This window comes from Haemaphysalis longicornis, unplaced genomic scaffold (assembly GCF_048455015.1).
Source record: "Haemaphysalis longicornis isolate Haplotype H1 unplaced genomic scaffold, Haemaphysalis longicornis Haplotype H1 scaffold_12, whole genome shotgun sequence".
In the NCBI taxonomy this organism is placed as follows: domain Eukaryota; kingdom Metazoa; phylum Arthropoda; class Arachnida; order Ixodida; family Ixodidae; genus Haemaphysalis; species Haemaphysalis longicornis.
This window is the reverse complement of record NW_027526225.1, coordinates 23,207,420-23,222,491: the sequence shown is the minus strand read 5'-3', so window position 1 is coordinate 23,222,491 and position 15,072 is coordinate 23,207,420. Positions and strand designations below refer to the sequence as shown.

General features: G+C 47.8%; 1 protein-coding gene across 2 annotated transcripts in view; it reads left to right on the top strand.

The window, feature by feature from the left end:
* The window catches only part of LOC144162492 (uncharacterized), a 269,103-nt gene that overhangs the window by 162,272 nt on the left and 91,759 nt on the right, over positions 1–15,072 (top strand). The window contains exon 1 of one of the 2 annotated variants that reach the window (XM_077693050.1): positions 3,049–3,429. The exons of the other annotated variant lie outside the window; for it this stretch is intronic. The gene's annotated coding sequence lies outside the window, so the exon portion shown is untranslated. Of the gene's footprint in view, positions 1–3,048; positions 3,430–15,072 lie in introns of those variants that run through there. 2 annotated transcript variants of the gene reach the window in all.

Genomic DNA, 15,072 nt, shown 5'->3' with positions numbered 1-15,072 from the left:
TGGAAATGTCTCTGACCCTAGCAGAGCGCTGGGCGTCCAGTTTATGTAAGTTTCTGTCGGGCGTGTGAATTGGTTTACTGGCGTTGTCCCCTCTTTCAACACATACAAAAGAAATTGTTGACGAGACTGCAAGTCCTTGGCGGCTCGACACGCTGCGGTTGTGTGGCCATTTTGATGATAAGCCCTCGAAAAGCAAGTTTAAGGTGTCATTTCCGACGCGGAGCCGCCGTACACCGATAGTCGAGCAATGAGAAACAGAGTGTGATGCTTTATTGATATGCCAAAGTCAGTGTTCCTTTAGGGAGCGCTTGAAATTTGAAGTTATGTGCATACTTAGCAAGTAAGCTTTTGGAGGAGACAATACGCGATCGTACAGCAATCGTATCGCAATCGCAATCAATCGCCCGCAGTTACAGTGGGTGTTGTTATAACTGATATACATATCGCAGTTCGTGCTTTGGGAGAAATTTTTGTCTGAGCCGTTCGTTGTTTTTTTTTTTTTTTTTGTTGAAGATTGGGCCTGCCAACGTCCAATCAACACCTCCGAGATGAAAATGAAGCATTCGCATAAGGTCACCGTACTCTTACCAACACCATTTCCTTTCTAGTTTTCTCAGTAGCTGATAACTGTAAATCACTTCACGAGAAGGAATCATGGGAAGAGGGGTGGTAGGTAGAGAGAGAGAGAGAATAAACTTTAATTAAATACAGAAAAGGCATCAGAGAGGCGTCCTCATTCCAGGATGCCTTGAGCTCGGGCCGCGTCGATAGCCCTTTCGAGCAGGCACAGCTGATCTTCGAGGCCGGAGCTGGCCAAGGCTCGCTCCCAAAGCATTAAAGCACCGGATATGTTTCTTTGTCTTCAATGGCTTAATCCAGTTTAGGTGTCGGGGGTTCGATTGCGCAATGAATACTTCTCTGGCAGGGGTTCTCCCAGAAATGACGAAAAAGAACAAAACAAACATTAATGCTGCAATGAAATTCTGTGGGCTCTATATCTTGAACTCAGCGACGCAAAAAAAAAAAAAAAGAGCCCTCGCGCCAGTCTCAAAGTTCACATTTTCCAGGTCGTTCGAAACGCGTCCAAGGGGGGAGGTGAGGCGACCCCGCTCCTTATCGCGAGGGGCACCTGAGAGCACTAACTCCCAAAGATAAGCCAGTTTGTTGTTTGGCTTCGGAGCTTTTACATTCTTTTCTGGCTCCAGGGTGCTCCATTTTTTTGTTCTGCTTTCCCCCTCACTCTTTTTCTGCTTTCTGTTTTTTTTACTTTGTTCTCTGTTTTGTTTGTTTACAGCCGTGTTTTTGCCGGCGCCGTCAGCAGTCTGCTGGGGCCTTCTGCGCAGCGGGCGATACCGCGAGGCTAACACCGGCCTTGTGATGAGGCTTAAGCGTTATATAGAGCTTTTCATTCTCTAAGCCTCGATAACATCTTGGCATGTGCTCGATTGTTTTTCACACGCGCAGTTTAATGGTCACGTCGAATGTGCCAATAAATCGCTTCTGGCACAGTTCAATGCTAAAAAGGCTGCTCCAAAGAAGCTTGAAAGTTCATACCTGTTCACTTTATATAGCAGGTGTCGCCTGCATCGTGACAACGTCAGTCCTGGTCGGGTTGGCGGCATTATCACAGTTCGGTATCATGTATGTGTTCATCTCTGTACGATATGTTGTTGGCTAAGGTGAAAGACTGGCAAACAAAGAAACAGCGTTACTTGAGTCGTATTTACGTGATGGCATTCTGCTGTTCGAGCACGAGGCCTCGGGTTCGATACCTTGCAGCGGTGAATTTTTGTTTGGTGCGTGTGTGTGAGGACGGATAGCGAAAATGCGACTGTCTACACAAAATAAGCCTAATAATACGTGAGTAAGTTATTCCACACCCCTTCCGATCATGGCGCGCCTGTCGAGTTAAGTTCGAGTGTTGGTTACGACGCATCTGTGGCCATATATTTTCCCTTTGAAACATTGCCTGCTGGAGGTAATATCATTATACGGATCGCCTCATTCTTTTCGTAAACATCCGCATCCGTCTTGGTATTCGGACGTGTTATTATGCTGAAAGCCGCGAACTGAGCTTGGTTTACTCTGCCTGTATATGAGCTCGAAACAGCGCCGTGCCAAAAACGTCGCAAGGACATTGGCCGTCGATTTGCCGAGAATCGAAGGGAAAATAATAATAAAAAGAGAGCACCAACCTCGAATTATCCGGGCCAAAAACTAATCGCCAACATAGCTAAGCGACATTTTAGTCTGATGTTGCTTTGTGCGCGTTTTATTTATATTTCGCAAATTTTAAAACTCATGCGATTGAGGCCGCCAGTTTGAAGGATATAGTCACAAAAAAAAAAAAGATCTTATCTCTCTTCTCCCTCTCTCCTCACCCCTCTCCCCCTTCCCTCCGCCCTCTCGCGCCCAGCTGAGCTCATTTCACGTCCGCAGTTTTCAATCTAAACGAACAGCCTTATCTCGTGGCCTTCCGATAAGGGTGAGGTTATAAACGCGCCTGTCTCTCCCTCCATCGCCAACCCTCCACACTATCAGAGGGGTGTTCTCGCCTCCTGCCCCATTCAGGGGCCTCTCGCATCGCTCGCTGTTTTCCTCCATATTTCAATTACACGCCCCTCTCTCACCCCGACGTCTGATGGCGTCCTTCCTACGGAGCCGTTACCGCTGTTTACTAACCTCTTGCCACGTCCGGCGTCACCGCAGTTTTGGCCCTCGGTTCGCGCAAGTGCGCAGTCGCCCTCCGAAACGCCAAAGTGGTGAAAAAGGAGCAACGAAAACGGAACCAAAATAAAAGAACGTTGAGTTAGCCGCTCTGATAAGCGCTGCCCTCGCAACCATCCGCAGCCCTCGCCCTCCGCTGCGGCCTTTCACTTTTTTCCCCTCTTGTTTAGGTGCTCTCCTGTCAACTTGTCTTTGTTTGTTTCGAAAGTCGCTGGAAGACAGTTTTACATCGGACTGCCAGACCTGGCAACCCCGCGTCTCCTCCTCCACCACCTCCGCCTTTTCTGGCTCGAAGAAGTTGCCCCTCTCGTCTTCTCTCCGCTCTTTCTACGGTCGACGAAACCGCAGTCACTTTTGGCGCGACAGTTTTCACTCTCAACGACCGGACCGTTACGCGGCATCGTGCAAACGCCGACTCGGATGAGCCGCAGGCGAACGAGACGACGTTTCGGCGAGGGCGTTCGACGAGACCCGACCTGAGAGGACCCTTTCGGACCGCTAAGCGCGCCCGTGTCTTCATGTCAACGCACACGGTGACGGTGAACAACGAACGTTGCTGGGGTCACAGTGGACAGTTTATCGAACCGAATCGACTGTGGGTTTACCAAGTCATGACGGTTGCGTCGTCGCCTCTGTCACACGCCGCGTCGAGCCAGGGCTGAAGTACTGGACATATGTTCAGCGCAGAAGTTGAAGCTGATCGTGAGTCCAAGCATTCGACTTCATTTATCTGCTAGCATGCGTTTACGATTCTCCTTTTCCAAGTCCTCCGACGTCCACAGTGGGCGTGGCCAGGGGCTATGACGTAACGCAGTGACGTCTTGTTATGTGACGTGCTCTGACTCATGACAGTCAAAACGCATGCTGAGGAGCATTGGTCTCTTCGCAGAAAATGCACGCTGATTGGCTCCCCTGGGGCGGTACTCTCGCGTTTGTCCGTTTAAAAACGTCCGTTTCGCGTCCGTTTTATTGCGACGCACTTCCAGTTGTAGGTGGGCTTTGTATTGACTTTTGCGCAGCTGCTCTTGCAAACTCATTTTAAACGACTGGACCTAGTTTAAACTGTCCTTTATGTGTTTATTTTTCCTTCAGCGAACCAACAACAATGCGGCGAAAAATCGTGGGCTCCAAATCATCTGCTCCGAGAAGCCGCGGCTCATAGCTCCGCCGTGATTGCATGGCGTCACATCCGGGTGTTCGCTTGTAGCTAATCAGGGCTTGCTCAAACCGGACACTTTTGAAACGGACACAAAACGGACAAAACACAAGAATACCGCCCCTGGATGCGACTTTTTCTTCTCCCCGCCAATCCACTCTAATGGATATTGGTGTGGCGATGAGCATACGGGCAACATGGGTAGAAACGACCATAAAATTTTTCCCACCTCCCCTCGCGGGAACCCCTGTGTAGATGCGACGCATAGGGGGTTCCGTTGTTGTTTCCGTTAGGTTGATTCTCCCATCGCGTGAAACGGGCTGTGAACCCCCTGCCGCGGCTATGACGCAACGTGGCGCGGCTATGACGCAACACAATCCAACACAATCCACTTTAATCCAATCCAAATCCAAGCCAAGCCAATCCAATCGAATCCAATCCAATGCCCCTCGCGAGAGAGTGTTCGCTATCGGAGAGGAGAGGGGGTGAGCGGCGGAGAGCGCAGCTCGCGCGGCGAGGAGAATGGGGGAGGGGTGTGGACGGAAAACAACGCCGTATGGAGGGACAAGGCGAGTGAATGAGATGCAGTCGCATCTAAAAAACGCGGTTGCATGATGACCCTATTTCGTGATCGCTGCAGGACGTCGCCGCCACATCAGCGTTACCGCAGATTTCATTAAAGTCATCTTAACAGATGGCGGCACTTTGAACTGATTGTGGGTGCACGCCGAGAGCGGCGCTATGTGCCATTCATTCTAGGACCTCGGTTTGTTGTCAGACAGAGGAGTTCCAGTGGAAAAGAGGAGGTGGAGGGCAATGACCATGCTTGTTGAATCAGAGGAATTATACAAATATTTTGAGAAAAAAAAAACTTAAGTGACCCGTCTTCTGCTTCTCGTGCTCTTAAAATGCCACTTTTCCGAGTAACCGTCCTTTTCAAAAATGTTTTTTTTTGGCACTATAGCAAAATACATGAGGTACTGTCAATACCAAAGTGTGCGTGAGAGAGAGAGAGAGAGAGAGAGAGAGAGAGAGAGAGAGAGAGAGAGAGAGAGAGAGAGAGAGAGAGAGAGAGAGAGAGAGAGAGAGAGAGAGAGAGAGAGAACAGTTTACTCTTGCTAATGCGCAGTTTACTCTTGCTAAAGTAGAGGTAATTGTGTGTTTTAAACGTTATGAGTTCCTGCAAACTTAGTTCCGTCCTATGAAAAATATAATTTAACACTTAAACATGTGGTTTAAGAAACTGGGTTTCAAGACAGAGAGTGGGAAAACTTTATTTCATGACAGCCATGTAACCCTAGACGTCCGACAAGAGCCCTTGGGCTCTCGCAGCTTCTTCGGTCAGCTGAATGGCCCAGAATTGATCCGCGGGGTCGGGGCTGAGCAATACGGTCTCCCATTTCCCTACTCTAGCGATGTCGCGAACTAACGTTGTCGCCTGTGGACAGGCCCACAACATGTGTGCTGAGTCTGCCCTGTCCTTACACCGGTGGTACATGTCAGAATATTGCCCAGGGTAACAGTGACTGCACAGTTGGGATTCGAGCTCGTTTGCAGAAGTCGCCAAACCACGGATTGCCGTTTATTGGCGGTAGGATGAGCGGGGGGAAGCGGGCACGCTCTGGCCGGTAGTGATTAGTGATCTCCCTGCCGATCCCTGCCCGAAGAGCGAAGTGAATGAGCGCCGTTGTCGTCACCAGCTCGGTCAGAAAGTCCTCGAGCGGCGTCGTGGTGATCATATCAGTTCTGTTTTAATGACGTTGCCATATGTGGGTCCAAATGTTATCGAATTTCATTTGGCTTAGCACAACGTCAACACCTGCAGCGGAATGTCCAATTGTGTCCGCTTTGAACGCGCCCCTTTCGCGTCCTTTCCAAAAGTGATGTACTTCCGGTCACGGGGTCCCTCAGGAGCACAGAAGTCTTGCTTGTTTTACGTCACATCCGGTGGTCTGCTTTCAGCCTATCAGGGCTCGCCTTGAGTGGACACTTTGGAACAGGCACAACCCGGAATTCCGCCCTATGACGCCTGAACCACTTAAACTACAACAAACCCTCGCTATAACGATTTTTCAACTTCAAATAAAGCGAGATTTCGAAGAGAGCGGCATCGCTATATAGCCAGGCTAAGGTTTACTGCATCTGCAAAATGATATATATATATATATATATATATATATATATATATATATATATATATATATATATATACACCAGTATTCTGGAGGTCGTGGGCCCACCCGGCGGGCATTTTTTCACCCACTTTCTTTTCGACTAAAAAAATTCTTCATCTGTTTCTATGACCCACCACAACCTCCCCTTTGCTTTCCGAGGTTTTCTTGACTGCCAACCCTTATTTTCTGTCTTATTTCACGGAGCCCCTCATTTCCCATTTTCTGATTCGCTATATATATATATACTGACGATCAGAGAACTGTCGCATAGGTGTCGCATAGGAGGTTCGGTTTTCTGGATTGTTCTTATAACTTGTACTCTAAAAGGTGCGGTGACGCACTTATACCACACCTGTATATCGCCTTACTGTTCCGGTATAAATATCCGCTATCTAATTTATCCTGTTCGATTTCGTACCGGAGTTATGGAAATTTTCACCAGGGTGATGCTGAGGAACTGCCCCAAGCACGCAACAGACGGGACCGCTTTCTCTAACGACTGAGCAGAAAGATAGGTGGCGGTGAAGTCCCAAGGCTCCAAGTCAGATGTGGCGCTTTTTGCGCCGTCCGAAGGCAGCTTAGCGGCATTCTATTCTCATCCTGTTGTGTTTTTGACGGCTAGAATTTCTCCTTGCTGTGCACACAGATAAAAATGTGCGCCGGGCCATTCCGGATCGCCTTTTATCGCTTGTAAACAGGCCGTTTCCGGAAGAATTTTTGCGCGCTCGGAATTACCACGAGCGCGTGGCGAGGCTTGCGAGCAACGGTCGTCTCCACGAGGCCATTTTCTCTTTCTCGGAAATAGCGGCACCTTTTTTTTAGAGTAATTATCCTGGATACCGATTTTGGGTTTAAAATATCGATGCGACACCTATTCTACGAAAATCATTGCAGTAGAGGCGGTGCATACCAACCCCGGGTTGTTCGAAGCGCGCGAAAAAATGTACAAACCAATTTTGAATTTCGCGCCTTCTACTCCGCAGCCTACAGCCTTGATCACGAAGTAACCGTGCGGATAACTCTCTCTTTGTCTAATTGGCCCCGCTGATCTGCCGCTATAGAGCAAAGCTGCGTAGGACAGGAAACCTAACTGCGCTTACGTAGTGGAGCCGTGCCGATTTACGCAAATCCGCGCCTTAACTGAGTACACCAAATTAAATTTCACGCTAAGTATAACTCACTCACCCGGATATACTCCACTATTATTGCTATTACATTACCCAAAATGTACTGTTACTACAAAACTATTATTCGAGTGCTGTCATTCTTGGCAGAATACCTGGCCGTCTTGTTTGGCGAAACATTTTCGCACGAGTCGATCTCGCCCAAGGGCACGAGGCCACTTCAAGATAGCAGCGAGTGATGCGTCGAGTGGGCCAACAACAAACGCACAACAATGGGCCGTACATCACTGACGATTGGTGCCGCCCCCACGGGCGCTGCTGTTGCGTGTTCCCGATTGTTTTTTTTATATTAAGTCGGGGTTAAACTGTTAAATATATATATATATATATATATATATATATATATATATATATATATATATATATATATATATATATATATATATATATATATATATATATATATATATATATATATATATAGACTGAAAAGATAAAAACTCACACAGAGCGCGAAAAAAATAAGGTTAGTAGAGACAGAGACAAACGAGTAAGACGTAGAAATTAAAAATAAGTTTACTGACGTTTCAGGGAGAGGACTCTCCCTGAAGAGATATAGATATAAATCCTGAAAGAGATATAGATATATAGATATATGTAGGGTCCCCTGCAGTTTATTACTCTGGGACCCCTTTATGTATTGACTATATTCTAGTGTTGTACCATTCTGTGACAACAACAATAAAGTTCTATTCTAAGTTCTATTCTACAGATAGAAAGGAAGGGGAGGAAAACATGCCACCCGGCGGACATGTTTTTCTCTATTTTAGCGCAGGTCGAATCGGAGCTGTTTAAGAGGACCAGAACGCCACTTTAGAGGGTGTTTTTTCCCGCACCGCTTGAAACCGCCTTTCCCTTTGCGGGCACGACTCCACGGCGGAACAGTCCCGTTGACGCCGCCTTATCTACACGGCGCTCCAAACCTTATCGCCAAGGTTTAATAAGTACGTGAACCAAGGTTAGCAGGGGCTCGAATCTCCTAGGGGCAACGGCGCACATTTTTGTTCGCCAAAATAACACTCTAAGAGGCAGAGCTTCTTCATGCCCCGAACCCACAGGGGAAGGAGGAATGGGGAAGGGAACTAAGTGGAGAGAGAACAAGAATAGCTGGCGCACTTGGATGTCTTCCCTCGCCACTGAACCTGCGGTCAAAACATCTCCGACCAAACAGACGTAGCCTTGGAAAGAAAAAAAGAAAACTTGGCAGTCGCCCGAGCGCACCTCTGCCTAACGGTTATTTGCTGAAAGCTTGTGACGTTGCCTGCTCTTGGCGTTTTCGAGATTCACGAGGTCGTGTTCTGCCTCCATTGAGACGCTTTTGAGTGACGGCCTTGTGAAAATGCGAACCTACTATGCCACACTTCCCCACGTTGGTTAAAGCCCATTAACGATCGACGGCAGGTAAAATCAGCACTCTTTCATACGGAGGTTTGTAGACACGAGGCAAGCCCGGTAAGCACACCGTTATGTATATATATATATATATATATATATATATATATATATATATATATATATATATATATATATATATATATATATATTGCTTCTAGCATTTCTTAAATTCGTCTCCATAGCGCGCGCTGTAGAAAGAATCGCAACTTCGGTGCGACTGAGAAGGACAGCGGGGATTAGGTGATCGAACTGCGGCAGAACTGGCCGGAAATCACATGCTATAGATATAAAGTTTTGGTCAAAAGTTGTCATGATCCGGTGACTGCGGCTATCAATCAATCAATCAATCAATCAATCAATCAATCAATCAATCAATCAATCAATCAATCAATCAATCAATCAATCAATCAATCAATCAATCAATCAATCAATCAATCAATCAATCAATCAATCAATCAATGTACTGCGCAGCTAGTAACGATATTTCATTGTTCGTTTTATCTGTCTTTTGTACTCTTAGAGTGCACCACCCTAGAAGGTCTAGTGCTGTTGGTGGGCATTGAAAAATTAATAAACAAATACGGATGAAAGTGCCCAGGAACATCCGCAGCTTTGGTGCTGGTACACTTAGAGCGAAAAAGGCAGCACTGAAATACATGAGAAGTTTACAATTAAACAGTCAGTACGAAACGAAAGCCCGGGAGCAAAAAAACAATAGGAAAACTACAAAACTACTACTACTACTACTACTACTACTACTACTACTAATAATAATAATAATAATAATAATAATAACAATAATAATAATAATAATAATAATAATCTGCTGTCCGGTCTGTGTCCCCTGCAGGACGACGGCCTCTTCCATGTTCCTCACAACCCTTCCTGTCTCGCGACCCCTCAGTTCAACCTTTGGCTCCAAATTTTAGTTTTATCTCTCCACCGAGTTACTGTTCCCGCTATACCCCCACTCTTGTCTCCTGCAGCCACCGCAGCTCTACACCGAATAATTTAAAGCGAGAGCCTAAACATTAACCGCGACTGAATCATATTTTACTCCAAAGCTGGCTGAACCATTTATTCATTGTCACTGACAAAATGCAGAGCACATACAAAGGATTATGGACAGGTTGCGTGGGAATCTTCCCTGAGAAGTGACGAGCGTACTGGCCTGGAAACTTTCCACCAACACTGTACATGATGAGAAGGAAAAAAATTAGTTGTAACTTAGCTCGGCTGCGCCAGGATGTACGTAGCGTGAGCTAAGGTTCACCTGGTTATTCTTAGCTTTCCTGGTTGCCTAGGATTAGCTTGACTATCATTCTCACTGCTGCTTCAATGACACACACTCGGTATACTCATTATGTGGCACGTGTATGTTTATCAAGCGGCTCCGGCACAGCGTCACCAATCGCCCCACAGCCAAGCTGGCTCCACAGGCGCACGCCGGTGTTGCTGCGACGCACGAGCCGTCGGTTGCACACCCGGCTTCCCCTCGCATGATCACCAAGTGGACCGGGCCGCCACGTGCGGAACGGAGGTCGGCGAAGACGCTGGGCGCGCGGGTTGTGTCAGAGACACCGGGCAGCGAGGAAGGTTCTGTGCGCCGTGTGACGTCACTGCTCCCCGCGCATACGCAGCACAGCTCTCCAGGAGCCACGCGAAACTGCTCAACCTCGGTCAGTGTAGCTCACGCTACAATATATTCCTGGAGTTTGCACCTACAAGGTTCCGTCTGCAGCTACAACTGCTTGCTCTGAGAAGGGAAATGACTACGTGGCGTTTGAGTAATTTCGTCACTCACCCACACGCGTACGAAGATATTATCGGTGGAGCTGGAACGTCACAAATTACTGCTGAGCCCAAGGAGGCGGGTTCGATTCCCGGCAGCGGCGGCCGCTTCTTTAATAGGAGCGAATAGCGAGAACTCCAGTGTGTTCGAGATTTCGGCGCACGTTACAGATACCCAGGTGGGCTAAATTAATCCGGAGTTCTCCACTACGTCGCGCCTCATCGCGTGTGTAGCATCGGCGCGTTAAATCTCATAAGGGATTGCTTGTAGGGCTTAACGCGCCGACGCAACGCAGGCGATGAGGCGCGCCGTAGTGGAGGGCTCCGGATTAATTTTGACCACCTGGGGATCTTTAACGTGCGCCGAAATCTCGAACACACGGAGTTCTCGCTATTCGCAGCTATTAAAAAAAGCGGCCGCCGCGGCCGGGAATCGAACCCGAGACCTCGTGCTCAGCAGCGCAACGCCTGAGCCACTGACCAGGGTTAAAGGGTTGGTCGAGTTGGTGCATGATTACAAAAGGGGAACAGTGCAAATTTAGACAAAACACAAGAAGAAGAAGGTGACAAACAGCCACTGAGCCACCGCGGCGGGTAAACCTCATAATCAACAACACGGAACATCACAAATGGAAATTTGGATTGCTTCGTGGAACGGGATAGCAAGAATTACTCTAACGCGCGAAAAAATCGCTCGTTCCGACGGCCGTTGACGCTGCCTTGCGAATCAGTCGAAACGAATCGTCATGTGAACAGAATATTCAAACAGGATGTCGCCTCAAGGTAACGTCAAAGCCAGGTGTTGCACGCGGCTCAACAAAGCGTAGCAAGGAACAATGGGGGGTAGGGTAAGTGGGACATAATCGGGGTCTGTTGAATTTGGAAAAAAAACAGGCTTGATTAGCAGCTTTTGTGTCACGCACGCGAGAAACGAAACGCAATGCCTGTCGGCCTCGTTTCCTTTTTTGTCCTCCTGCTCCTCCTCCCCCTCCTCCAATTTTTATCGCCCCGGATTAGCTATCTCAACCTTTTCTTTATTCGTACTTCTCGTTCGACCCAGCCGGAAAGCCACAATCGCCCGATCGTTCTAATATATATGGTGCATTTTATGACTGAATTGTATTTGCATGCACCTCGCCGTTGACGCGTATTTTTGTTTTTAACGCCTTTATAACTTTTTTTTTTCTAAATTCAGTTAACACGTTTTGAAAAAAAAAGGGGGAATGCTCAGAGAAACGGGGTGACCACCAAATGTGTGCCGCGGGCGTTCAGTACTTGTTGACAGAAACTCACAGCACCGCTAAAGCTGAAAGAAACGTACAGTAGCCCAACCTCCTATACTCGATACGATCTCACATTTATCTTTCGCGCCCCTTCCGGTATCCCGCATAATGATAACGTATACGGGTTTCCTGTCTTCAAATAAATGTTTAGACTGATAAAGGGCTATCATCGCTTCCGGAAATGAGTTCGGGCGGGAAAATTTGAACTACATGAGGACTGCATCAGTTCGACCGGCATGGGCCATTAGCTGCCATGTGACGAAATTGGTATGTGACGAAATCAGGTAATATTTGCTGTGAAAGCAACTTCAACCTCGTCGTAAGCACATTTTAGTTTTTTTTTTGTAATGCAAATACAGGAAGATCGCGCGAGCTTTTATTTGTAATTGGCGGGAAGCGCAAACTAACTCTGGGACTGGAAACGAAAACAAACAAATGAGACGAAGCGCTTTTGTTTGCGGTTGGGATTCTAGGTCAAATGGTGGAAGTGAGGCTATAAAGTGGGAGCTCGCGGCCTGGAACGCCCTGAAGGTCTTTTGGAGAACCTTTTCCATTCTCTTTAAAGCTTTTCGTGAATCTAAATTGTCCCGACGGAGCCGCCACAGTGGCTCATAAAGTGGCGAAAGCATTGATCTAGTTAGCATGGGAACCTTGGTTCGATTCCCGGTGGCTTTCCTTTTTTGTTGTTGTTGTTGCTTGTTGTTTTGCAGAGGGTAGAAAAGAAGACACCAGTATACGACGAGACTTTGGCGCCTGTGAAACTGATAAAGGTCCCCGGGTGGTCTAAGTTCAGTACAGTCCCCTTCTAAGGCGCCCCTCATTGTCCAGCGTGCAGCTTTGGAGTAAGCAAACCCCAATTTGAATTTTTCGCGTCCACTTAACGCAAGAACGTGACGTCACGTGTGACGCAATGCAGACGGGCAACAGCTGATCCTGCGGCTTGAACACGGTGGCAAAAATTGCGCTGAGGCGTGCCGCTGAGAGCTTTTTGAACGACGTCGGCCGAATCGGGAGCTGCCAGCTTGCTCGCTCCTGCCGGGTTTTGCGAGTGAAAGTTTTCGTCAAGATAGGGACGCCACTCGTGTGGTTATCGCGCCGTCGTTAGCGAGGTGTGGCCTATCTTCTCCGCTGTTTGTGTTTCATCTCCGGCCCAGATTCCACTCGCCCTGTTCTTCTTCCCTCCTTCGCCGGCACTTGTATCTTCTTTTTGTGTGTGTGTGTGTGTGTGTGTGTGGGCACGAACGAGTACATCGGCCATTTTCCAGGGCTAATTAGCTCACTAAGTGTGTGTGTACGCCTCTTCAGACTAATCTGTGGTGCCTAAGGCACGTGAGTTTACCCGTTCCTTTACAATCATTTCCCTCCACGACCTAGGTCACGTGCCTACCTGCCAGTTCGACTATTACGATTCAGCGGGTTGCTCTTCGTTTATATTCTTACACCTGACCAAAGCGACGCAGTGCAACGCAATGCGACTCCATTCGATTCGACTCGACTTGACCCGACCAAAATCAACTCATTCACGTGCGTGGTTAGGTCACTTGAGTTGATTGATTGAGTGATTGTAAGGTTTAACGCGCCGACGCAACGCGGGCGATGAGGCGCGCCGCAGTGGAGGGCTCCGGATTAATTCTGACCACCTGGGGATCTTTAACGTGCGCCAAAATCTCGTACACACGGGCGTTTCTGCTTTTCGCCTCCATCAGAAAAACGGTCGCCGTGGCTGGGAATCGAACCCGCGTCCTCGTGCTCAGCAGCGCAACGCCTTAACCACTGAGCAACCGCGGCGGGTACGCAGTACGAATCGATTTGATTCGACTCGACTTGACCCGACCCAAATCAACTCATTCACATGTGTGGTTAATGCTGCTCTGTGGGTCACTTGAGTTACCAGACATAGTTGAAGACTGCCTTGGTACGGTGTGCCTGACTATATGCAGTAAAACGCCGTTATATAACGAAGTCGCTTTGCCCGAAGGGGCTTTTGGTGCCCACCGCTTTGCACTGATAACAAGCTGTCATTGCCGCCTTTAACGAAATACCGCTTATTACAAAGTCACTTCTCTGTCCCGAGGAACTTCGTTATAACGCAGGTTTATTGTTTTTAAGACGAGTACATGAATATAGACAGGATGATTCTGTTTGGCGCTTCTTGATAAGCTCTAGTCACTCTAAATGAATGCGGGGCCCTTCTAATATGAGACACTCTTTGTAGCACAGATGTTCGTTACATGAAAGCGGAGACGTGAATAGTTTTTTCTCCTGAACGTGGACCATGTGTTAAGGGAAGTTCGTAGCACATGACCTGCGCTGAAAAGCCTTCTAACGGCGCTCAGCAGTTTACGCGCAGGCGCAGAAAGGTGTCTTCCATTGTTGTGGCATAGTGTCTGAGAAATTGTCCGACATTAGTGGTTTGATGTCGTGCCAGACAGACAGACACACACACGCACTCACACACAGAGAGAGAGAGAGAGAGAGAGAGAGAGAGAGAGAGAGAGAGAGAGAGAGAGAGAGAGAGAGAGAGAGAGAGAGAGAGAGAGAGAGAATCTCTAATGGAGGTGGTGGTGTCCGCTGAGCTAGGTTGCCTGGCTTGCTACGCCAGATGAATGCGGTGGCGATAATGATTGTAATGATGATGAGGTGCACATATGCTTTAAACTATTTACATGGTCAGATCAAGACTTGAGTCCTTAAGGTACGCCAATAAGGCCTTTGTAGCGCGACAGGCACTCTTGAAAGGATTTCAAGGACCTAATAGGGCCCTCAGTTGTGGTCCCTTGTACTGAGACAGGCCGGCCCAGCGACGCTGTGGAGAATGCTCCTGGTCATAGGCGAGTCGTTGCAGGACTTCGCGCCCGCCGCACTGTGGACACAGTGGCGAAGTGGATTGGTTAAGCTTAAAGCGGCAGTATTGCGTGTAGGCGAAATTCAACCGCATACGGTGGAGAACTGTTTCCTCGTGCTTGGTCATTCCAGGTTGCAACCTAACATTGGCGGTGTAAAAAAAAAAAAAAAAAAGAACGGGGAAACGCAGAAATTACAAGTTCAGTGACTGTCTGTAAATGGACATCATTGTTTGGCGAGGCAGAGCTGCATGATATTACATGATATTACATTTCCCAGTCTGAAGGCCTCGAAGATGCTTTTATTACGGTGTATACGAAATTAACGGAAATTCTGCAACTATGCTTTAGCGAAGGGATAGTTTATTGCAGGAGAACTACAGAAATTTTGAAAATTATTAACTAATGCGTAAGCTAGCATTCTTAGACCGCATCTCCGTTTTACCCGCCTTACGTTTCCTTGGTGGAATTGAAGGAACACATCAACCCAGCCACTGTCTTTCCCGTTTCCTTTTTTTG